At 39.9% G+C, this 26,526-nt stretch overlaps 1 long non-coding RNA gene across 1 annotated transcript in view; it reads left to right on the top strand.

The window, feature by feature from the left end:
• Positions 1-1,014: 1,014 nt before the first annotated feature.
• LOC148189874 (uncharacterized) overlaps positions 1,015-26,526 on the top strand; it is a 61,448-nt gene continuing 35,936 nt past the window's right edge. The window contains exons 1-3 of the long non-coding RNA XR_015776127.1: positions 1,015-1,076; positions 20,664-20,739; positions 21,458-21,508. This is a non-coding gene — a long non-coding RNA (uncharacterized LOC148189874). The remainder of the gene's footprint in view (positions 1,077-20,663; positions 20,740-21,457; positions 21,509-26,526) is intronic.

The raw sequence follows: 26,526 nt of genomic DNA, 5'->3' as shown, positions 1-26,526 counted from the left end.
AACCCATCCATGATTTGCCAGCAGCTTCTGAGTCACTGAACTGGGTTTCTTTTCATTGACCCTTTCCTGCTTTCATAGGAGCATTAGAGCCACAGTACCAGGGTGTGTCTCACCAACAAGTCCCTACTTTTCAGCGGCATTTGATCCACCAAACCAGGGCAGTTTTTACTAGTTTTTACTATCTCAATCCTGCCTCTCTAGCAGCACCCACCAAATGTAGATTTTTTAGGCCAAAACATGATCTTTTCCTTACCATAACCAAGTGCCTAACCCTAACCACACCTTCACCACAGCATTGTGAAGAAATATAGAGTTTCAGCATATCCAACAAAATACTGTACAAATGTAACATGTCTGTGGTTTTCAGAAACGTTCAATGAAAACTTTTTTTTCTGGCAATTTGGTTGCTAAAATAGCATGCTATTGGTTCCAGTGATATTTGAACATTTTGCCAATAAACATCCTCAACATACTAATGGTGGCTCTAGTGACGGAGTATTTCAGCACATTAAGTTTCTGCCTCCTGCAAAGTTAGTGCAGATGCAGACCATTATGTGCATCACTGAGTGCATTGCCATCCACTTGTTTCATGGTCAATTTGCATTTCTAAACACAGGAAATTTTGGGGGAAAAAAGTCTCCACTTAAAGAGGTGTAAAATTGCGACAGATGGAAACAGAACCAGGCCACACTCATATATAGGACAGTTGTTTGCACTATGGGAAACTGTACAGCTTAGACCTGAAACTACTGTTGGGAGTTACCTCTCTCTTTAACTATCCAGTTTTGAACTTTGGATGGGTTCAGCAGGATAAATGCTGGCAGGGGAACATTTTACAATAACTGCCAGTGATTTAATATGTGTAAGAGATGTGTTAAATGCTGTCCAAAGAATTAGCAGCTTCATAAGCTGTTAATTGCTATCGTCTCAGACACCCTATAGACTTTTATCTGATGAAAGGGTTTAAGAGAACTAATGCAAGTGTTTTTTTTTTTCTTCATCAGACATCATTCTGAAGAACTACACTTCCTGCTCCTAGCAGTGACCTATCCGCAGCGACCTGCTAAAGCTTATGGGTAAGCAAATTCAGCAGATCTTAACACCTTCTCCGCATTGCACCTGATCACGGGGGGAGAAAATCCCCAGCACACGCACTTTTCCGATCCTCCTACACCTCCTCTAATCCTCCCTTCCCTCTTTGCTTTCATCCATCCCTTTAACTCTCCTTCTGTCCCCTCTCTTCCTCCTCTCTCTCTCTCACTCGCTACCCAGCAGGCTGGAGCAAGATTCATTCAGAGCACAATCAGCACGAGACATGAATACAGAGCAGAGCTGCGTCACACAGACACACACACACAAACAGCCACTCACAAACATACACAAACACTCACTAAATTCCTCCTCAACCTCTGAAAGTGATGATGAGCTCGCTGAGTGTACACACACATGCATATCCACACATACACACACAAAGTGACGCACACTATCTTTAACCTCTGGAAGTGATGATGAGAAGACAGAGTGCAGAGCGGTCTATAGCACTCCGTGCTGCTTCTGCAATCTATTTTTAAACTGCTACTTTATTCCTTAAACTCGTGCATCTGAATGTATAAACACTTGCATATGTGCATATTGTATGTGTAGTCATATGGATGTGTATGTGTTGTGCACGCTCACCTTAAACTTCCTTCCTGTGACTGCTAGAGCCAATGCAGCAGTATGGATTGTTTTTCTGTTTTACCTTATTTACCCTTCAAGACTAAGACCACATTTAATTTATTTGTCATGTATATTTATACTGATATTAAATAGATCAATAAGAGGTCGTTGGCAGAACTTGGAAGGGCTTAGAGCAGTAAGGGTCAAGGTTTCGATTGCTTTGCAGTAGTTTTTAGCCAAAAGTATAGATTTTCTCTGGTAGCGTCCTTGTGGTTTATGTGGTAATATTTTTTTTATGAGCGTGTGTTAAAGCACACAGAAAAAAATCCTTATTCGATCCTGGTGAAAAGGCTAGAATCAAGGTCTTAAACTGTTTGAGCTGAACTGATACATAAGTCTTTGGCGATTGCCTGAATTTTCCTCTAGGGTGAGCAGAAGGTTAGTTTCCACTTATCCAGTTAAATATTTCAGTATCTACTTGGTGGATTGTGACAAAATTTTGGACTAACATTTGCGGTTCTTGATGATATCTTCTGTTTGAGTAAAGTCCAACTATTGGACGGATTGCCCTGAACTTTGGTTCACACATTCATGCCCCCCTCAGGATGACATGTAGTAAGTGTGGAAAACCCTTAACATTTCATCTAGTGCCATCATTAAGTCAGTATTTCAATATGTCTCGACATCTTGTGTAGATAATCATCATCCACAGAGGAAGAAGCTTTCTGACTGTGGAGATCCTTTGACTTTCCTGCTGATATCACAATTACTTATTTACTTTGTTTATTTAATTTGTTATAGCAGCATTATATTGGCATTAGAACGTTAACATACATTTATGCGCTAGAGCAAGATGCACTGTGTTTCGTGTTTGTAGGGAAATATTAATTTGCAACACCTGTCTACAGAAGGCTTCTTGAAAAATAAAATAGAACAAAAACTGAAAATACAAACACCTCAAATACATCCATTAATACACACACAAAAGTCCACTAATACATACACAAAATACAGGTGTGTCTAGTGGTATTACATGTTAGAACAATGTTGTTTCTCTTTTCACCATGACACCATGAGGTTTTTGGTTTTGAGTGAAATATCTTGACAACTGTACGATGGAGTGCTATATGCAAGAAAGTACATCTAAAATGTTCCTCTGCTTAGTCTGACCAGATTAACTGTCCGGTGACTGCAGCCCTCGTCAGGAGGCGACGTCATTAGATGGTGACGTGCATCGGATGTTTTGGCCCTGATCTGTAATATCTTCTTGTTAGCCGGCCAAATCACTGCCCATCTCATCCTGGCTTCCAGCTTTCTCTTTCTTCCTTTTCCATAACCTGCAAGAGGCTATTTCTGCTGCCTCGCCTAACCCAGCATCCACTCTGCTGTTTCTCCGATGGTGTGAGCATTGTCCACAGTGACGTTGCAGGAAATTCTCAAAGCCAAACTTGACTGGAAATAACCATTCCTGCCATGCTTTCTCGACACATTCTTGCTGTAGGTCTTGATATTTTGATTTCTTTCATTTGAAGGCTTGGTCACAGGCCTCTTCCCATGAGACTGTCAGTTCGATTGTGATGATCTTTTTAGCCTCTTCGGACCAAAAGACAATGTCTTGCCTTAAGGTTGGTTCGAAGTCTTGTGGGAACTGCAGCCTCCGATCTCCGTCCATTGTGCTGTTTGCAGTAAGTTGATGTGACTGTTATTCATGACTTAAGCCCAGGTCCCTTGGGATGCAAGCGCCACAGCTTTTGATCTTTGTTTCTCTCCTTTGAAATTCTGTACTTCATTCTGAATCAAGAACAATCCTCTTCTTTGTGTTTGATTTTTTGAGACATACATAGCTGCAGCCGTATTCTGTTTGTAGTGTACATGACATGCCCCCTACAAACCACGTGCACCACTACTACAAGACAAACCCACTAGTTTGACAGTTAAACTGTGGATGTAAATCTGATCAATTAAACTTGCTGTGAGTAAATGAGGCCAAACATAGCAATAATCAACTTTAATTTATAAGTTGATTCACCTTATAAGTTGAAAGATGTAACCTTTACCCTTACCCTAATCCTAACCTTAACTGTCTCTCTTTACCCGACACTTTATTCCTAATTTAAATCTACTGTAGCTTATTTTCTTTCGTGTTTCAGCTACCAGACAAAGGAGTAAAGGGGGATGATATTGTACTGATTGGGGCCACTAATGTAGCTGTTGGGCGGGTAATGTAGCTCTCTCGGCTGCAGCTATACCTTCTCAGATTTTCCTCACTGCTGGAAGTTGTTGTTCTTGAGGCCTCGTCTTCCAGTGCATGGATTTCTGATTGTATCCCGAAGCTTTAACATGCTCTCTGCTTGGACCATTGATGCATTGGCTGCCCATTTGCTCCTTGTTAAAAATCTGGTACAGTCCTTCACCCTCAGGATGATTTGCAAAGTCATTTTCTGACTTCATCTACCATCATCAGGTTAGAACTTGATCAGTAATATGGTTTCAAACCAAAAACCTGCAAAACAAATAGTGTTCGGGCTCTGCTTTACTATTGTTCAGTGCTAATTATCAAATTTTAGCATGCTACCATGCTAAACTAAATTGATGAACCTGGTAAACAGTGTAACTGCTTAACATTAGCATGTTAGCATTGTCACTGTGGGCATGTTAGCATGCTGATGTTACAATTTAAACAGTGAAAATACTGCATCTCACAGCAACCCAATCCCCAGAAAAATATGTTAGATTTGTACATTTCTGCAAACCACTGATTCACTACATTTGCAAGTTATCATGTACAACAGCGTTGCACAAATCTCTACTCAGGAATCACTTGTTTTGCATGTAGATCTGTTCCTGCTGCAATACAGCTGAATTAAATGATCAGCTTGTTATCAAGCAGCTTCAGGATTTTATAATTAGCTGATCATTTGTATCAGCTGTGTTGGAGCAGAGAGAGAACTAAAATATGCAGGACAAGTGGAACTGGAGGAGAGGTTTGGAAAACACTGATGTACAGGTGCATTTAACTTAATGTTTTAACAACGCTGTGGTTAATGCTTTTCAGGTTGTCTTAAAATACCCATTTATGGGGCAAAATCCAAGCTGGAAAAGCAGCGTTTCTCTGGAAAAAAAAAATCCAGCAGCAATTAAGGCAATGTAAAAAAAGAAAAAAAAAAACAAAACTGTTTTTTGTGGCATCATCCACCCTGAAAAAAGAACCACAGGTCGCTCAAAAAACACCAGTCTTTGGGGGATACGAAGCCATAGGAAAACAGAGCAGCAAAAAACAACTGGTTTTATTGTTCATTGGTTTCAAACAGTAGGTCTGCAACTAGCCAAGCATCTTGCCGAGGTGTCACGCCATCCACCATCCTTTCCACTTTCTGATTACAAAATCAGCTCATGTACTATGTCGCTTCACAAATGTTGATGTGTAATGTGATGCTTTTGAAATGAGCAAATGTCACAGGTTTGTGGTTTGCAGAAACATATAATTGCAACACTTGTTCTGGCGACCTGGCTGTTCAAAGAGCCATAAAGCATGGCTGTAGGCTCTTAGTGTTGTCAGTGTTTCACCAACCAATCAATATATAATATATAGCCTATATGTCGGCTGATAAGTAACACTAAATTGCAGTGCAGAAGTGTCAACGATTTATTTTAAGCAATAGAAACAGTGTCACCAGCGGAGAGCTGTGACAAATATTATTCAACTGCAAGATGTCCTCCTCAGTACATCTATTTAATAATTAAGAAATAATTAAATGCTATGTTTATGTGTTTATGCGTGGAAATCAAATCTTAGCAGATACACTTTTATTGGATTTTTTAATACTTTCAGAGATTCAAAATAACTTAGGCTCGTATAAATTTAATGCCAAATAAAAGGCTAACTGGTCTTGTTTGGGGTGCCTTAACAAGCCACTCATATTAACTTGCAAATGTACATCTGCTTTCCTGTCAAACAATAGTCTAATGAGGCCCTTTGCCCGAGTCTCCCTGCAGGTGTTACAATGACCAAGACCTTCGGCATCCTGTCACATTTGTTTATCGTCGACAACATTTATGACAAACATTAGTTATCCAAATCTGTGTGTTGAAGAAGATGATAAACACACACCCACAGACGGAGAAGAGCCTCCGACATGGTACTTCATGTCTTATCAGAGATCAATATTTCATTTGCTCCCCTCCTTTGCTTGGATGTTGACTGGCATCCCATCCTAAGGGGACAGCTCAGGGACATACACACACACACGCCCGTGCACTCTCACACACACCCAACACACACACTGAAACCGCTCAGGGCCGTTGTTTCCTTTGACTGACGCGTCAGCCATGCCGTGCTGACACCTCGCTGACACTCTATCCCTTTCAGACGCACATCACTGTTTACCAACTACTATGAGCAAAACGCTACGTGTTTTAATGTGTATGCGTCTTTGCGTGTGTGTCCTGAATGCTTCCGGTCTGTCATCATTACACACTTCCCTCGTTTCATTTTACATCACTGTTTACACATTTTATCAAAGCCAAACTGTGTGTGTTCACTGCCTTTGTGTCTGCATGCGTGTGTGTGCAGCCTCCGTGCGTGCCGTCTCTTTGGTGTCTTTTTTTTTTTTTTTTTGGTTGTTTGCTGTTGTGCTCAGACTAGATCAGGGGAGCGGCAGTGTTATTGTAACCCAGTGAATAGGCGCAGTGTTTAAATGCAAATTCACAGCGCTGCAATGACAGGGACAGGGAATAGAGGATTGGCAGAGCGGGGAAGGGCAGAGACAGGTTGAGGTGACAGAGAGGGAACGAGGGATTTAGAGAGGAAAGAGTTGAAAGATGGGGAAACCGAGATGAGGCGATGAAGGCGGATTTGGTAGGAGGGGAAGAGACAAGAGTTCAGGAAGTAAAGAGGAAAGGACGGAGCAGATGGGTGTTTGTGAAAAAAGGAGGAGAGAGAGAGAGAGAAAAGAGTTAGAGTAATTGAAAGCCATCTCCACAGTGGCTGGCTGAGGAACTATGGGTGCATGACTGAGCTACGACTGAACTGTCACTGATTGCTCTGCAGTGTCGACGTGTGTGTCTATTAGTGAGTGTGCATTTGTGTGTGTGAGATCATGAGTATATTATCACGTCGTTGCGTGCGTGTTTATGTGTGTAGACCTTGGCATGCACCACTTGCAAAAGCTCATTTAACCAATGAGACATGTCTCCCTCCATTTGATGAGGGTTTTTTTATTCATCAGAGCCAAACTGACTGCGTGTGTGTGTCCATGCATATGTCTTTGTGTGGGTAACAGCTGTACACCATGTGTGTCCCTCAGCTAAAATATTTATTCAAATCATAGACAATTTCAGAGTCATGCCTAGTGCGAATGCGGGAAGTCAGGTATTTTAATGCCTAACTTTTAGTGCTGAAGCACAAATTGCACCACTATAACAACAATTTACATATGTTTCTCCTTTGACATTGAACAGTTCAACCAATATTTGCAAAACCTAGCGTCTCTCAACATTGGTATCAACAGAGCCATGGTGACAATTTGGGATGCCAATGTTGAGATGCATTCTGGAGCCACTCCACTAACAACACATGGAAAGCCAACTTTTTCATAAAATGTGTATTTGAGCTTTTTTATTTTTTTGTAATGCAGCTGAGCCTTGTTTCATAATGCCACTAATAGCTCCGAATATGCTCAGAAAATGAGGATGGATGCCATCATATTTAACGAGCTGATTTACAATCAGTAGTCCAGCGTTATTGAATTGATAGAAGAAAAAAAAACAAACAGAAATGTTTTTTAATGCCTTTACACATGGAAGATAGCCATGGGCAGAGGCTTTATGTTTTCAGGTTGTCTGTCCATCTGTCCTATTCTCGTGAACATGATGTCTCGAAAACGTTTTGAGGGAATTTCTTCATATTTGGCACAAACCTAATGATGAAATGCTTGGTTTTTGTGGTCATTGTGACCTTGCATCCATCTAATTCTCTTGAATGCAATATATGCCTTGAAGGAATTTCCTCAAATTTGGCAGAAATGTCCTCTCGAAACCAACAATGAAGTGATTAGATTTGGTGGTCAAAGGTCAAGGTTATTGTAACCCAGCCAGTGTCATTTTCATAAAGGGGACATTTCAATAAGATGGAATTTCTTCAAATTTTGCACAAACGTCTACTTGGACTTAACGATAAACTTATAAGATTGTGGTGGTCAGAGGTCGAGATTACTGTGATCTGGTCAGTGTCATTGTTGTGAACTAAGTATCTCAGAAACACTTGTAGGTAATTTCCTCAAACTTGGCACAAACTTCCACTTGGACTAAACAATGAACTCATTAGAGTTTAGTCAGAGGTCAAGATTATTGTGAGCTTTTGTCCATTCTCATTGTCATTAACGTGAAGGGACAAGAAGGCCTTAAGGGACTTACCTTAAATTTGGCACAAACATCTGCTAGGATTTTAGGATGTACTGATTATTTTTAGTGATCAAAGGTCAAGGTCACCATGACCATTACTCAAGAATTCATACACTTATTATGACAAAATCTCACACAAATGTCTCATAGGATAAAATGAATGGAGTGATGATGTTTTATATCCAAATAGTCAAAGGCCACCTTAGCTGTGACGTCATAATATTATGCAAAATCACTTTTCTGGCTATTCACCATCATATCTCAGGAACAGAATGGAGACATTTGGTCAGATACTGACTTAGTGATACTAATCGTGGGTGTTGAACTGGAAATTGTGCTGATTGTATGGATCTTCTGTGTTGCTGAGTTGAAGATTCATTTAAAGCATCCACAATTTGGAAATTGTAGCTTATTTACAGCAACATCCATATTTGAAACATTGTCAACTTTCATGGCTACATGAGTGTGGACAGACATGGATGCAAACTGTAACAGCAACTTGACCGGTTTAGTAAGGCATAAACAACCACGCTGCAGTAATTTTAGTTTGTGTGCTATTTTAAAGGTGAAAAAAATAGGAGTTGATGTTCAACATTTCAGTGTGTCTGGGTGTTTATTTCTGTGCATGTTTGATGTGTCATCCTCCTGTTCCAACGAAGGTCATAGGTGATGCATGGGTGGGATTTTTTGCTGCCACTATGACTGTGCCATTAACCCACAGCTATGACAAATGACACCCCTCCCACACACGCACACACATCTCCCACCTACACACACAAACACACACACACACACACACACACACACACACACACACACACACACACACACACAGAGAGTGATGCTATTGTCATCCATCCCTCGAGTAATGCTGTGACTTCTATCAAGCTTGCTATTGTCAGCTTTTCTTTAGGATGGAGAAAGGAGCTCTATCTCCCAGCTGATGTATGGTCCACCCATACAGCCACTTGACTACGGCCATCTGTATCAAAGTGCCTCATTAAATGGATTTGCTGTGCATCCCGTACTGTACTATATATACATGTAATGAAGAGCTATATCACTGCCTTCTGTGTATGAACTCTGAGTGTCATTGTCAGTTAGCTTGGAAATGAGACACTTATTTTCCAGCCCACACACAATGTAGTGGTGTTCTTGTCAATGCAGTCCATACAGGCCAAATTTATGGGCATGGCATATTTATGCATGGAATATAGAGAGGCTATTCTTTTGTATATACAGCGCACCACTTTCGGGATAAATATTAGCTTATTTCTGGTTGAAGTAGCACTTCTTTGACATAAGTGTGAGTGCTCTTGTGCTTTCACAATCAGTTGATAAGTGGCTTGACTTATCTTATGCCCTTGGTTTATTTTTCCAGAAGCTAAAGTAGTTGTCACATGCTCCCTGTGTGAGCTGTCTCCACATATGGATACTTATGAACTTGCAAACTCCATAGTGTTTGTCAAGATCTGGGATAACAAGTAAAAAGGTATAGCATGGAGCTTTATGGGAATATAAAAAAAAGTGCTGCAGATGCTATTTTTCATGTTATGTACTGTATGTCTTATCTCCCTCAGTAAGCCGGGTGGCCCATAGGGCATTGCCTTTAATATTAAAATAGAACAGAATAGCACCTTTGGATAGTTTAGCGTTATTTCTTTTACTTGTTTCCCCCAAAGAAGTCAGTTCTTTGATGGCTTTGGTTGTTACACTTTCAGTGTCCTGACACTTCTATCAAAACATGTTCCTGAAAAAAATCTTCTCCTGACATTACAGTAGGTTCACACTAAGGACATTTGGCATATTTCAAATGTATTAAATTTATACTCAAAAGCAGATTTTGGAAGTGCTGGACTAAACAAGCATACACATAACCACACGGAGGAAATATTTAGGTCTTTTACTTAAAGGAACAGTTCACCCTCAAATTAAAACACACATATTTTTCCTCTCATCACACTGAGCATCACTGATAGGTGTTGTTTTATGTCATCAAAAGTGTGTTCTGTTGCACCTGTAACCACACCAGAAGGTGACGTCACAATTGAAATACTCCAGTAAAGGGCAAATATCTAAAAACTGCAGCACTGAGTGTGTGTTATATATTATGTGTGTTGCATTCCAGTACAAACTTTATTGTAAAAAGAAAAACTTTCAGTAGCCTATAATAAAATAATTCACTGAAAATGTAATAAAACTCTAAAATGTAAGATTTACCCTATTTAACTTTTGCCTCTTTGCTGGTACAGAAGAAACACAGGCATGGGACAAAAGCAACAGCTGGATAAATGAAGACAAAATAAATAAGCTCTTAATGTTTCTGGCATGTAAAGGGGGGGGGGGGAGTGATTGGATTGCAGCCATCCCCCTGATACTTTCATCCCTGCTCTCTCTGCTGGTGGAGTAGATGCCTTTCTATGTAACTAGATCAAATACAGGTGACCTGTGGTTACACCAACACAGCTTTAATGTGTGTTTTGGGTAAGGGTTCGATATGTGCTATCACTTTAAATTATGATACAGTTGTTTTGTCGTGTAATTACCATATCAGTCGGGACATTGTAAATTATTGGGTTGTGTTCCATTTTTGATCAAGTTAAGTGTACATTTTAATCAATTTCCAGGTGTTATCACAGTATTGGTAAATTATTACATTATTGGGTGCTACAAACCTTCATTTGAATTATATAGACACGCAGCCCCTAAGGGAAGCCTACAACCTCAGGCATCACTATCTGATCAATACTGAATGACAATATTGATACCCCTGACCACTAATGATCTGACTCATAGCTATCCATAACCTTTCAGTGCTGAGTGAAGGCGATAACAGCAGCTCTGAAGGAACACTGACACACAAAATCTTTACAAAGGAGGGCCAGCTATAACATTCATGATTAACTCTCATGGCACAGCAGCTCCCCACATTTCCTGGCCTCAATCCCCACTTCACATGCATCATCTGTCTTCATCAAATCACCGTAATATTTTCTGTATTGCTCCAAATTGCCTGCACGCAGTATCTCCGAGCCCATAGTAGAACACCAGTGTTTAAATATCGCCAGCGCTTTGTGTTCTACACGCTCTCATAATATGCCATTTCCAGTGAGAGCACTGCAGCAGCGAGTGGAGGGTCTATTTTAAGTGCAGTCAGATAGCTATATGGCAGTGTGGCTATATTTAATAAAAAGTCTCCCGAACACTGCACCAATCTCCCTCCCCGGGGCTATCTGGATTTGACTGTCCATGTCTGCTCCCATTTAATGTGAAGAGGCAGACAGAAGACATGTCAATCTCTTCCCCTCTCTCTTTTCCTGGGGTCTTGTCAGGAAAGAGGGGAAGGTGATGAGATAAGTGGGTTTTAATATCTTTTTTTTTTCCTTTTTAAAATCTTTTGGACCCGTCTATGCAGATCTCCTTACTCACCTTCTTTTTTCCCCACCCATTTTTACCCGTCTTTCATCTCCATGAGTGCCTGTCAGAGGGCGCTTCATGTTTTTATGTACGTCATTTATTGGCAATAAATAAATGCAGCCCTGCAAGATCAGTTTCTCGAAGACACATCATAAATTAGTTGGATTTTTTCTTTTTTTTTCTTCTCCCTTGATTTCCTGCTAGCCTTATAACGCCATATGTATCATGTTTGATACACAACTTTCTGTGACCTCTATGTCAGCCGCATAAAAAATACTGTCCTGAAAAAACCTGTTGTATATAATCCAAGCCCCCAAGTAGTGTGCCAAGCTTTGAAGCAAATTTTACTTGATGGCCAAAATTGAAATTACACAGCCCAGATCCGTCATGTGATGCCATGAGGCCCAGAAGTCTTTTTCCTTACAACTTACATTGTAAAGGAGATGTCTGCAAATCAGGGGATACATTTTTTGAGCATCCAAACAACCCCCATGAAATGTCTCTTTAACTATCAGGATTTGATTGATTCAGTCTGATAACATTTAGAAAATCTAGCAGAGCTGCAAGATTAAGACATAGTATCCCTATTCAAGCTAGCGGAGCATTCAGCTGGAAGTTAGCCATTCAGCCGACAGAAGTTAGCTGCTTGGGCTCACTTGGCCAAGCTTGGGCGCTGTAAGTCTCTAGTGCGCATGCCCTATGGCCCCCATTATGCACTTTTATACCACGGAAATACTACAATTTTTACTTCATGCACTCCTTAGTAGCTTTGATAGGAATAAATAGGACCCTGCCAGAAGAATACATACATGACAAGAATAACATTTATTTTGTTAATTATACTTCACTATGAATGTTTTCTGGATTGAAGCAACTCATAACTACTCAATGTTTTGTAGGATATTATGTAGTGAAATGGAATTTAAATTGTATGTATTAAATATGGTACTGCAGGTGTTTAATTCTCAGAAACTGGCGGGACTACTGTTTTTAAGCTGTGAATGTAAACTAGGCAATCTAAAGCATCTTTTGGTACCAGACATGCCATAAGGGCTTGTAGTGAAAGGAAGGAAAAATTGCTCCAGATGTAGGCTAAATTTTGGCAAGGGAAAAACTGGCATGACCATTTCACAGCGGTCCCTTGACAAGGTACCTGAATGAAAATAGGTTGTATATGTACACACAAGTGTCCCCTTTATAGACATGCCCACCTTATGCCAATCCTATGCAGATTTGGGCAAAAGTGTATTTGAATATTTCTGCACATTTAGGTCCCTAAACACTCATGGAACTGCATATATTGGGTATGACGGGAAGGTTGAAACTTGCAGATTCAATGAGCGTAATTTTATCCACGTGTGATGATGGTCACCCCCATAGTAGGCATTTTAAAAGCTTGACCTCATGATATAAAATGACCTTTTGTGACCTCTAGGATCATTACAGCCTCATTAACCTTTACAACCAAAAACTAGAGCCCTTGGGAATCTAGAGGATGGGTGGCTTTTCCTGATAATTTCTTCTGTGGAATATATAGAATCCATCTTTTCCTGAAAAAAAGACAGGAAATAGTTTTTGCCACCCCAGTGCATTAAAATGGTTGTAAAAAGGTTCCTGTTTGTGAAAGAAAAAACAGTTAAACTTTTCCAATTGCAATAATAAAATGTATGCATTTGCCTCTAAAAAAAAAAAAAATCTGGTAGATTAATTGCCATAAATGCCATCAAATATTTGACTAAATGATTTCCATATATGCAAAATAATTTATTTAATTTTTTTTTATTTTTGCATTTTGTTAAAAGGGCCCATAAACACTTATATTTAAAAAAAAATTGGAATTTTCTGTCCGTTATTTAATGGTTCAGGCTCTGCAGGGCTAGAATTAAAATGCGTGCAAAAGTTTTTTAAGCACCTTGGTAGGTGGAATGCTCATCACACCACCACCCTCGGCTTTTATTTCTGTCTTACCGCCGCATAACCATCTCTAAGCCTGACTCCTTCCTCTTCACACCAACGTTCCACCCTAAGGCTATAGTCACGGCGTAGTGGTGTGTGTAGTGCAGTGGTGTACTGCAGGGCAGATGACTCAGTTCTACGAGCTACAGCAAAGGCAAGCCCAATGTATATACAGCACACTGTGGATCAGCACAGCATGGGTGTGACTCCAACTGTGAGGCTTTGGTCTGCCTACCCACAACTGTGCGGTGTGGTCCGGCTGCCGCTCCACAACATGAAATATCCATGAGTCAGGTTGGGTGTACAGATGCCACTGTACCTGCTGAGCCCCTTAACAGGGGGAATGTGTGTGTAAGTGTCGAGGGGGGAGCTATGTGTGTGTGAGAGAGAAAGCAGAGGAGGGGGAGAAAGTACATCTGTCGTCTTGTACCCCCGCAGAGTGAGGTGTGTTTGTATGTTTGCATCTGTGTGCACGCGGCGCATAAACACCTATGTACGCCATTAAGACTTTAATCAGGTATCAGAGCTCGGAAAGAGAATCAACAAGGCGAAGTCGGAAGAAGACAGAAGGATAGTTGGCGACTACAAGGAGTGCATCTGTCAACCTATTGGTTTCCCTGCGTGTGTGTGTGGGTGTTTGTGTGGTAAGACGTGTATTGCACCAAAGTGCAGAGTCAATATGTCTCATATTACGTGTTGGAGGGCGACGGTAGGAGGAGGGAGACTGAGGACAGCAGAAGGATAGATGAGGATAAGAAGGGAGGAGAGAAGAGCGTGGCTTGGCAGAGAGAAAGAGAGAGGTAGACAGGAAGAGAGTGGCAGGAGGTGCGGCAAGAGGGAGATTTGGTTTGCAAGAAGCTGAAAGAGGGGAGGCGGGGTAAGGACTCGCATACGGAGGAGTGCAGAAGGAGAAGAGGTCAGAGGGGAGCGCAGCAGGTAGAGTGTACATCTGTCACCTCCTGCTCCTCCAGGCCAAGAATGCCCAGGAGGAAGAGGGGCGGAGGAAGCAGGAAGAGGAGGAGGCAACAGGGGGCACAATGCCACCAGCAAGAGGAGCATCACTAAACAGGCCTACATTTATTTTGAAGCCGAGTTCAAAAAATTTTTCTAAGCACTCCTTATATAGCTGTGAAATGCCGAAAAGCCTCTGAGTGGAGTGTAATCCATTTTATTTGGTATCTCAAAAATGCATATGGTAGCTGAGTATTTTCTCTTTGAAACGTTCGCTCTATTGTAAGAGAAGACAGGGCGCAGAAGGAGGTGAGAGAAAAAAGGGACCTGAGGAGAGTAGGTGACGCCGAGAGGAGAGAGGAGAGAGGAGATGCCATTGTGGGAATGGGAGTCGCACAGGCACCATGTTCATAACTCTACCGAGGCTGACATTGTCCCAGAAACTTATGAATAACATCCCTGTGTGTCAGCTGGTCTCTAAGTGTGTGTGTATGTGTGTGTGGTGAAGCAGAAGAAGTCATGGGCCTCGCCGCTGTCTATCGTGCGGGGCCTTGTCTCTGTAAGGTCCACTGGGATGGCGAGTGAAACAGAAATGACCCAGAAAGACAGGACACACAGCTGTAGGGACGTCAGAATATCAAGGAAGCAACTCAGCTCGCATCAGTCTCCGCGCAGCTTGACTCTGTCTGAGCTAGTCATTTAAAGATTCAGTACACCGAAGAGGACAGACAGGCAGTTTGTCTGGTGAATTAGCTGTACGTCCTCTACTTATATATTCACCATATATTTTTTCTAAATATAAATCTATATTAGAGCTGCATTAAGTCAATCAGGGTTCCCATGGTCATTGAAAACCTGGAAAATTCATGGAATTTCACAATTTTCTTGTCCAGACCTGAAAAAGTCATGGAACATTTTGGAAAAGCTATGGAACTTTGTTGTTTGCAATGAAATTGTGAATGTGTCATGGATATGTAATAAAACATTAAGCCATTTTTTTTAAATCTGTTGAGATAATGTAGCTCTAATATGCTTGATGTGTCACGTCTTGCTTGCCATCACGTACGTTTCTTTATTTTCTCCCTTTTCTGTTCTGTCTCTCCGAACATGTCGGCAAACTAGCTGAAAATGTGTTTGAATAGAGTTTGAAACTGATATGTTTCAAAAGTTACTGCGCGAGTATTTTTTTTTTCATAATAGGTCCTTGAAAAGATATGGAAATTTTGTCTATGAAATTGTGTGAGGACCCTGGTCAATTAGTTAGATAAAGATTAACTGGCAAATATTTTCATCATCATACATTCTGTCCTTTGGATTAAAAGCAAAAAATGCCAAAAATGATTGAAAGCTACATAAAGACTCATAGGCTGTAATTGGTAGTTTGTTTTTTTTTTTTGGCAGATTTTAATGAATTCCATCAGAGACAATAGTAGGAGGAGGGGGGGCATAGCTATCCATCTAATGTACTTCTTTAAGAATACAGTGACAGTTTGAGCAAATATGACAAAAAGTTCTTTTCATAGAAGTTACAGACGGCAGCTTTAATTGATTAATGAAGAAGATGATTGGCAGATTGAGGGATAATGAAAATAAACACTAAAAGCAGCCCTAATCTCTATGCATATTTATAACTTTGCATGAATTTTCCATCGCAGATCTTTTTTTTTTTGTCCATATCTATCTGCTGAAGACATCTCAACCTAACTTTTATAACCAGATTGTACACTTTATAAAACAAATTTAAAATGTCCACTTGAAGCATTTGTTATGCTGGTGCTGAACTCTTCCATATTTCAATGTCAATGTGAATTCAATATTGTTCAGCTCTAATAACAGATACGCTGGCTTTAGTACCGACATTGACAATAAACACATTTAACAGTATTGCAGGCATTTAATAAAATAGGCTGTCATGTGAATTGATATATTGCACCCAGAGTTTTTTGGGGATTTTTTTTCTCTCAGTACTTCTTTTCAAAGTCACCGTCACTACAGCATGTCTCTTTGATTCAGTCAAGTGTGATAGAAATGAATGGTTGTGCGAGGTTATGGGGGGATGGGGAAGCAATACCATCTGTGTTCAAATATGTTTGCTCATGTCTAGCATAAGGTGTAACCAGAGTGTTTAAGATCCACGTGTAGCAATGCGCACATAATCTGTTATGCACCATTAGGTGTAAGAGGTTAGCGCGTCGCGTGTGAAGCTGCGAGGAAACGGAGTGGCTACGGGCCGACTGCATTTACTCAAAATGTTGAATGATGAAGTTCAGCTTCAGCGCTCCGACAGTCTCATCACTGTATTGATGTACATACTTGGTGAGAAAAAAAACAAAAAACAAAAACTGGAGCACAAGATGAATAAAACACACATTTGATGTTTTCTTTATTAGTACTGATATTTTCTCATCTAGTTTGTTTTCTTTCCACTTTGGGTTCTCCGCATTTATTTGCTTCCACCCTTTTTCTTCATTTCTGTCACTTTTACGAGGATCCATTCTAACTAACTTGGGAAAACCAAATGATGCAAGGTGGAGCAATGTATTGGCTTCAGTCTCTGTGGAATATGGCTGAACAAATCAATATGCCAATTGGTTAATTGATGATAGAGGTACAGATTTGCATCAGTAATTCTTTTAAGTCCAATAACCAAGAGGCTTGAACCGCTATGAAAACCCAAAGACATTGTCATAAATCAGATCTATACGTTTACAAATGATTCACATCAGAGGTGCATTTACCAACTTTGCATAAGTACTTCACACTGACATGTGCATTGATTTGAGGATGGGATATGTTCGTCAGCACTAAACATCATTAGAACTCAGTCTTTAACACCACCTGCTTTGCAGTGCAATCCTGTCCGCCAAAATGCTTACAAGAGTCCAATGCCCACTGACACATGTCTGGGAGAAAAGCCTCAAATCAATACGATGGTTAATTGGTAGTGTGCACGTGAGCGTACGTGAAATTCTTCTCAGTGTAAACGTGATGCATTGATAGATTTTAGCAACCCAATAACAGATATTGTGTACTAAGGTCCTTTGCCACACTGCTAGTTAGGAGCACTTAAAAATGCATGATGAATGACTGCATGAAATGAATGACTAAATGGACCAAGTGTGAGTGTGCTTCTGCCTGTGTGTGCATGTGCAGTGTGTTTGTTGGGTGTTCAGACTTGTCGGTGTGTGTGCATATGTGTGTCTGGCTCATGATAAAAGGCCTAATTGAAGATCTCATTGACTGGGTTGAGGATTACGGTCGGTACAAACACATTCATTCTATTCTAATTGATGACATCACTTAGAGCCCTCTTGTTTTGCAGGGATGAGCATGTTACACTGTAGACAAAAGACCAGAATAGACTATAATTAAGATGAAAAATGTGTGTAACTCATTAAATCATAAAATAAGATCACCGCAGAGATCACAGAAGAGAGGAAATCATGAAAAATTAAACATATCAGATCTTTGAAGTTCATTATTTGGAGTAAAATACCAACTGCACTTGAAATAAAAGATCTCCCTAAAAAACAAGGATGACAGTTCTCAAAAGCACAGTGCTTTGTTCTCAGTCCTGACATTGCAGAGAGGCGCCAGCTCATTACTTCCACCTTTAGCATCTAATGCAGAACAGTAGACCTTTTTACAGCTGATGCCATCAAAAACAATGCTTGTGCATTTTAGCAAAGGAGGTGGCATTTTGCCCCAGCCATCCAGATTAAGCTTTAAACATTGAATTGTATTTGTTACCTGCATCAAAACGTCTGATTGTTGTGTGTTCAGTGGTTAGAATCGATAACAGCAGAAGTTCGAAATATTGTCATGATCGTTTCAGAGCAAGAGGTGACCTTGTTAACTGGTGACTCAGCTGAGTGCATCATCATTGTTCATAGCAAACTGAATAAGTAAGATTTCATGAAACTAAACTACTACTAAACTACTTTATCTACACAGCAGAAAAATGCAAAAACTTTGGAAACTGATGCTACTACTAAAACAGGACTGTGGTATTTGCTTTTGTTCAAGAGGTAGAAAACCTTTTAACTATCAGAATGCACTGCAACGCACCAGACCTATAAACACTCCCGCTGGTGGGTGACGTAATTATGTCTTGGCCGTATTTCACGTTGGAAACAATGTTGTGACCGGCTGGTAAAAATGATCCAGAAACAGTTAAAAGGTAAGCTTTCACAAAAGATTTAGGCAAGAAATTGGCAACTCAGTAACAGAATCTTTGTTTATATTTGATTGTGTCTTGGGACATTTTAAGTGAGAAATAGGCAGTTCAGTAACAATCTTGGTTTATATTTGATCAGCACTGTTTTCTCATTGTCTCTTGACCTACTTCTACACTCCATGTTTGGGGTCGAGAGAGAGAGAGAGAGACTTTCTTTTGCTGTAATACAAAGCTGGTTAAATATCGGCAAAGTATCCCTCTAAGTAAATGGCTGGCATTGATCATAAACTCAAGTTGATTGTGTATTTTGAATTATTTAAGCAAGGATTTCTGATTTCAAGACAAAACTCTAGTCTATGTCATGGTATTTGATGTTCGATTCATGGCGATAGGTAATGCAATCAAAAAAATCTGTTGTCGGTACTTGCATGCTTGGAATTGCTGGCTGGTGTGCATGGTCTTTTTCTCTTTTTATTTTGGTTGGTGTGTGGTCGTTTTCTGTTTTTATTTTGGTTGGTGTGTGGTGGTTTTCTGTTTTTATTTTGGTTGGTGTGTGGTGGTTTTCTGTTTTTATTTTGGTTGGTGTGTGGTGGTTTTCTGTTTTTATTTTGGTTGGCGTGTGGTGGTTTTCTGTTTTTATTTTGGTTAATCACACTGCTCTGATCATGTATTATCTCTGCAAAAAACATGGTTTTTATGTGATTAAATGGTTATTATATTGTTGTTCATGAGTTCATTGAAAAGTCACGCTGTTCTCCATCAAATCAGGGTGCAATTAGTTCCTGATAAGTTTGGGAAAGTGCCTTGATAATTCCTCCTAACTGTGCTTATAATACCTAACGTCTGTCTATAATTGCCTTGTTTTTGCCACGTGGCTGTTTGATGATTGCCTTGTTTTTGCCAGTGGGTAACCATATTTGGATTGTAGTTAGACTTAAGTGAGATTCTCGTACTTTACCAAGCTCCTGACTCATCCTATTTTTCCAACATAATCTGGTGTTTGGTGAATGTTTTCAAGGCAGAATACTCTGCAGACTACTCTGCCCATCACATGTACTTCTATGTACTTCCATAGCCATTTTCATAACATACAACTAAAACTAAGAGGACAGAATAATCTTTAACTACACTATGTGCACACAATGTTTCACCAATAAAAATGGGCCATGTGCAAATGTCTTCTACCCACTCATTAATACCACACAGATCTGGAAGTTAGTCAACATTTCTCAAAGTGAGTTTGTGGCATTATCCATTGTTGGTGATTAATGCCCTTACAGTACTGGTTACTTGTGTCATTATTTTTTACAACTGTAAACAATAATGACAGGGTCACGGGGTCTACGTGTATCTGACATATTCTGTTGTATGCAGCTCAATATAATGGTGTCTAATGCAATACCACCATGAAAAATGAATTCAAAAGTCACCAAAAAGAAGTTAAGGAAAATTAATGTATTACAAAAAATTAACAGCAGGATAGTTCTAATGGATTTAGATCATCTAGGTGTACTTTTAAATTGATACCCAAACGGTATAGGGATGATATGAGTTTATTTGTTTGACGGGACACCTTTTGCTAGAGAACCTAATGCAATTAACGTTTTCATTCACTGATTTCGGTTGATTGCACATGATTCAAATGCACATTTTAAATCAAGTGTGTGCACATTTACATTTGTTAATCGGTCAGTGATATGAGTGTCTGCCCATAGGTCAGAATAAGAAAATGCATGTTGTGTGCAGTGTACACACATACACACTACAATGCTGATGCACAAGCTGTTCTTTACTATTTTTACGCGTCCTCCGTGGGTTATGGACCATCCTTCAAGAACAGTTGTGGGCTGTGCATCATTATATTCAAAAACGACTCTGTAAATGATCACAATTTTAACATCTAGGTCCATCATACTGCTAGGTAAGCAACTTTCACTGAATAAATGAGCCACTATAATTATCTCATCAATTGTTCAGTACATGATAAGCAATGAAATTGATATCAAATAAAATATCATCATTAAAACTGAGCTTTATATGTATTACTTCTCTTAATATTCACCTCAACTCACCCACAATCCACTGCTTTCATTCCCTTTAGGCTCCCTGAGGTCCAGATCATTGTGTCCTGCTCCAGAAACAACCTGCGTCATTGTTTCCTCGGAACAAGACTATCAGTAAGTTTGCTTGTTTAGTGCTCACTTGACATTTGAGCCAATCAGCAGTTTTGAGAAGCTGGAGAAACACTTTTAATCCTATTTAATGATTAAAATACAATCTGTCTCTACACTAACACACATTTTTAAACATGACTGTGTAAAATAACTCAATTATGCAAAAGCACACAAACAAAGAGGCTCATCTCATCGGAGACAATGGGCACAATATATACTTTTTTACTGCTTAGTTGGCAAAAACTGCAGGTGGTGATGCTATAGCTACTGTAGATGTCTCACCCTATATGTTTACTAGTGATTTATCTTTGCTCCCTGCTGTCTTCTATAACACAGTATTCCTGCAACCAATGTTTCTCGTGCCCACTGTGTAGCATAAATTAGAGAATGCATTTGGTTGCATGCCATACCTGTGATCTTTATTCATCGGTCCAATGCGCCAAAACCTCAATGCCTTAGATTTTTCTGCTAAGTACGCCCACATAACTTTTGATTTATTAGATTTTCTGTAAAAGTTTCCCGAGTTATATCATGCGGCGGATGTAAATATTGTCACTGTAAGAAGGCTCCCAGGGTGCAAGCGAGGTAATGTGTAGCTAACAAACTACTGCCTGGAGCGATCACCTCTCTCCTGCTGGTTTGTGTCCTTGTCTGCAGCAACATAAATACGTGTGTGTGTGTGTGTGTGTGTGTGTGTGTGTGTGTGTGTGTGTATCTACAGTACCTGAATCAGTGGCAGCCTGTCACAAGAGAGGTGGAAGAAGCGAGGGAGGTAAGAACGAACGGAGATAGAGGAGGTGCATGAGGTTAAACTATTCACACTGGTAAAAAGGAAATTGGCTAAAGGTGGAGAATAATGCAGGAAGCTTGTGTTTGCATGCGTGTGTGGTGAGGAAGGGGGCATTATAAAACGAGTCGAACAAGAAACAGCACAGGTTATTGCACCATTTACACTTAAGTACAGGGCCACATGGTGAAATTACATTTTAGGATTATAATCACGCAGCTACTTTGTGAAAGTTTGTTCCGTTCCTGCTCAGGAACATTCACGCAGAGTGAGCCCTGCTGACATAATGTAATTATACCCAGAACAAAGAACCATACTTATGAGGCTTTACTGCTACAGCCATCATTTCACCAGTGAAATCATTTCAATCATAATCAAACCATTTTGAAAATATCTGAAACAGCAAGTTGGTCAAACTCCAACCACAGATTTGGAAGAGCTGGTACAAACCCTTTGCTCCAAGCTCCTACACAAATCATTTTCTGTTCTGACAGAAATGTCAGTTTTCTAAGTTTTCAGTTTTATTGTTTTTCACAGTAAAATATGAATATTCTTTTAAAAAGGGCAAATTGGTTTGAACCAGATCTCACGTCTACATGAACCCTCAAAGTGCTGTTTCCTGCCTCATCCAATTCCATCCAGAATTTGTAGTACTGATTTTCTTCTTTCCTTTCTACAATTTCATATCAGTATAAATAAGAGCCAGATCTTGAAGTAGAGCCAAAAAGTATCAGGTTCCCAAAGTTATAAATTACTTAATTTTCCAGGTTAACTCTAGGATCTCTTCACATTAGCAACAACATAATTGCCTTAATAATCATACTGACCAGAGCTATTTTCTGTGTATGTACAGAGTGACATTGCTGAATGTTCTCCATATTTTATGCCTCACAGTTGAACTCAAAGTTCAATCAATTTCGACTCTGACCTTGTGTGTCTGTGGCTTTCAATGTGCATATCTGTTCTGTTAGTGATGTACTCCGCTGTACACCACATTAAAGAGGAACTCTACGCTGTTTTGTTTTCACGCCGTACAGATAATCACAATCTAGTATGTTCTCTACATCTAGGATGTTTCAAATGAAATGCACGTTGTGTGTAAAAACAGCTTTTCTGCTTAAAATGAGCTCATATATGTGCGCTTGGATTTAAAAGTTAGTTCAGTCAAATCCTCTTTCCCCTCCCTAAATGTGTAATAGCCACGATTATGATGTGTATTGCATATGTTGATGCCCCTAGACTGTGACACCTATTGCAGAACACAGGCTGCTCATAGTCCCAGTTTGTGCCTCTCATACATATTTATATTACATATATATATATTTACGTACGCATAAGCAAGCCTGACAAGGACTGACGAATAAACAATGTCATCCATGAGCAAGAATTGTTCCTCTTTAGTGAAAAAGTAAACACAACATATGAACCCACTGACAACTGTGCTATATTCAGAGCTTTCGTAAGATATTTAACACTGACAAACTTGTCATGCATGCATCGGCAGTTTAAAACATTATTCACTTGTGATTATACAGCCGAAACTCGTCACATATGTCCACTCTGTCAGTGCTTTTGGCATATGAATGTGATGCCAAAAGCCACCTTCCTCATCCACTGGGAACGCGGCGGGGCAGCGTCAGCTGAGAACATGGCCGGACAGAAATGGTGGTGTAGTTACTATACTTGGGTGGACAGCCGGACGGCACCAGGTGTGTCCACATGATACGTGCATGGGCAGCTTCACTTGAAAACCGGTTGTGTGTGCATGAAATGTGGAAGGATGGCGTCACATTGCAGTGCTTACAATGACAGTATAATTTCAGGAGTGCGGCTGCACTCATAGGGCGAGCGGGAGGGGTGGTTGATGGGTCCCACAAACAACTGACTTTCATATGGGAGGCCGATGTTCGCTTCCTGTCTGAATTTGAGTTTTTCTTTTCTTTCTTTTCCTAATCCCAACCATCATGATGGTGCACGTTGGTTGCCATATACTCATGTTATGTAAACATAATGACGTGCTGTATCATCCCACCATGTGCATTTGTTGACATCATGAAAGCGGCATCCTGGAGCGTAAATAGCTGACACAGAAGGATACCTAAAATGTCATAAGTAGACGCAGATGACAAAGCGGCACCGTGTGATGAGTTGGGATGAGAATGTGTTGGATTATATTACACTATGGCCAGGGCTAGACTGGGACAAAAATGACCTGGTAACGTAGATCCCTGTAACCATTGTATCTTGCTTTTCTAGGTGCTCACACTAGAGGAGCCGCTGAGTGAGTTTACTTGGAGCATCATGTTGCTCAAAGGGTCTAAGTCTGAGTCAATTCCTCCGTGCCTCCCTTTAGTTTTGGCACCCTTGATTTTGCACATGTTGTTTTAAAGATGGGGATTTAAAGATGTAATTGGACCAGCCAAGTGTCCATTAATTTAATAAACCGATCTACATGTAACGGACTGGTTGGACCCAAGCAGCAACCTTTGAGGCTGAAAAAGATGCAAAAGTTCCATAAACTGCAGGTAATCTTAACATTCATTACAACATCTGTTTTTCATTGCCTCGGCCATTTGCATTTCATTAAGTTACACATATTTAAGGCCGGGGCTGCTTGAGTGACAGGCTGCCTGTGAGGCGTCGCTACAGTCTATGAGTCAAATCCACCCCTCCATAGCGCCACCATCCTGTCCAAATATGGTGAATTCTGGATCCACAATAACATGATGATGATGGCAAAAAGGCCAAAAATGAGGCTTCAGAATGGGAGTCTACAAACTAATTGGTGGCGTTACAGTGGCTATTTCCAATATTTAAAAAAAATAATAAATCTATGGACAGACCAAAAGAGCAGGCACAAGCAAACAGTTGTGTTGGCCCAGAAGTCATGTCAGCTTGCCAGTAAAATGCCCAGTACACCAGCTGGCCAATTTCAGCCCTGACTGAGGCCTGCTCTGTCTAAGACCTTGTCCTTTTCTTCTCTTCTTGTTTTAAGTGTTTAGTAGCTGCATCACCAAATGTTTTTAGAGCAGTTGTGGTATACAGACTTCACCTTTTTAGTCAGTGTTATTAGAAACAAAGTCATGAAATTTAGCTTCCAACTGAGACAGAGGCAGAAAGAGACTCTCCAAGGTTGTGAACCCACCGACAAAACAATGTTTTGAAGAACACCTGCTGAGGATGGGATAAAGAGATGTCTGTGATGCATGCCTGTATGTATAAGCACCTCATCTGAACTTCATTCAGTATCTCTTAACCTGGCAGGCTGAGAGATTGAAGTTTGCAAATGTGAACTCTTGTCTATTGCAGTAAACTCAGAAAAAAATAACAGCTTCTCTGTGAGAAAAAAGATGTTAACAGCGTTAAATAGCAGGACCACAGCTATGTGCTGAAACTCCTCCACAGACACATGAACTGCAGAGTCTCTTGTGCTTAGCTGCAACGCAGATATCCACACAGTAACTCTCTATAAGGGCCAAAAATGTGCTTCGAGTGCCTGTTGAAGCTCCACAAGACTCCCGGCAGAGTAACTGAGAATCTGACAGTAGCTGCTCATGGCTTGTTAGCTCTGACTGGCAGCGCTACATTGCTGTCCACACTACCGTGAGTGGTGGTCATTCTCATTTTTTTGTGAAGGACTGTCCCTTAGTACAGCATTTAACAATTTATAATAATTTAGCTATAAAAAAATGAAATGGCTGCTGTTAGCCAGTGTACTCAGGAAGCAGCAGACAGACATTAAGCAACATTTAATTAATGAGTTTTCTTTTGTGTGATTATTTATCACATTATATTTACAGTGTTAGTGTTATATCACCTCCAAATTGTAAATCGGTTTGGCAACATAGGTTTAAAAGTGGTCCTGCAAGTGGTCAAATGAGTCATTTTTTGAGAACTCCCAGTCAAGCCAGCTATCACTTGCTTGTCTGTTAAGATACGGTTGCTTGGATCAACCAAAAAGTCGCATTAATTTGCACATTGTATGAAATCCAGTTTCAGAGAGAGTGGTGAAGGAATGAGTCCTAGAACCCAAAAATTAGTTAACATTTTAGCACTCCAGGTTCCCTTGTCTCAGATTCAAAGTCTCAAAATTTTTTTTCAATGGGCTTTTGGTTAGATGTCTGAAATAAGGCCTGTTGTTAACATAAAATTAAGAGATTTTCCCTTTTTTTCCTAAAACATGAAACCTGTAAATACCTCCCTCTTGAATTTTGAATTCTTACGTGTATTAAAAAAATATAGCTGCTAACAGGTGGCTTAATGAGAATATGGCTTTACACTCCTGTTGTGGCAGTGACGTTGAAGTCATGTAACCATAGTGTAGTTTGTTTATAGCCTACCAATAGCTTTTTACTTCTGGCAGTTGCATTTATGCTTCAAAATCATAAGAGTGGTGTTAATTTGTGAAGATTATATTCACAAATGACAAAATATGTAACTATAATAAACTTTTGTTTAATACAGAGCTTATTTTCTGCAGTAATCCAAAATCCAATGAAAAAATCCAGGTAGCTTTTTGTTGAGGGAACCAGGGCTATGTTTAACATCATCCCTGCAGCACTCAACACTAAAATTTGAAGATATTCTACTTTCGCATTTTATTATGAAAAGAGAGCTCCAAGGTTTAAATATCATCAAATAGCCTCATCTCCTTTGACCTATCAAGTAAAAATTAAAAAAAGAAAAAACAACCCTTTATTTCATGGGTTAGCTGAAAGGATGACCCTGACTACAGCCATACAAACTTTTCATATGGCAGGGGAAAAAAACTCACTTTAAACTTTTTCATATTAGAAATTTCATTTAAAAAATCTCCCTAAATTTGTTATATAATATAGTAAAAGGATTTCTATTCAGGGTGACCCTGACTATGTCCATGCCAAGTTTCATGCAATTTTACGGTACAGTTTTTGAGAAATACAAAGGGAAAGTCAGCTCAAATGACATTATAAACTTCAGAATTTCTTCAAGGCTTGAGTGGTAGGTCATATGTCATACCTTCA

This window comes from Plectropomus leopardus, chromosome 3 (genome assembly GCF_026936395.1).
Source record: "Plectropomus leopardus strain MGB_pleo_1.0 chromosome 3, ASM2693639v1, whole genome shotgun sequence".
NCBI classification, from domain to species: Eukaryota; Metazoa; Chordata; class Actinopteri; order Perciformes; family Serranidae; genus Plectropomus; species Plectropomus leopardus.
The sequence above is the reverse complement of the archived record's forward strand: the minus strand, read 5'-3'. Positions and strand labels throughout refer to the sequence as shown.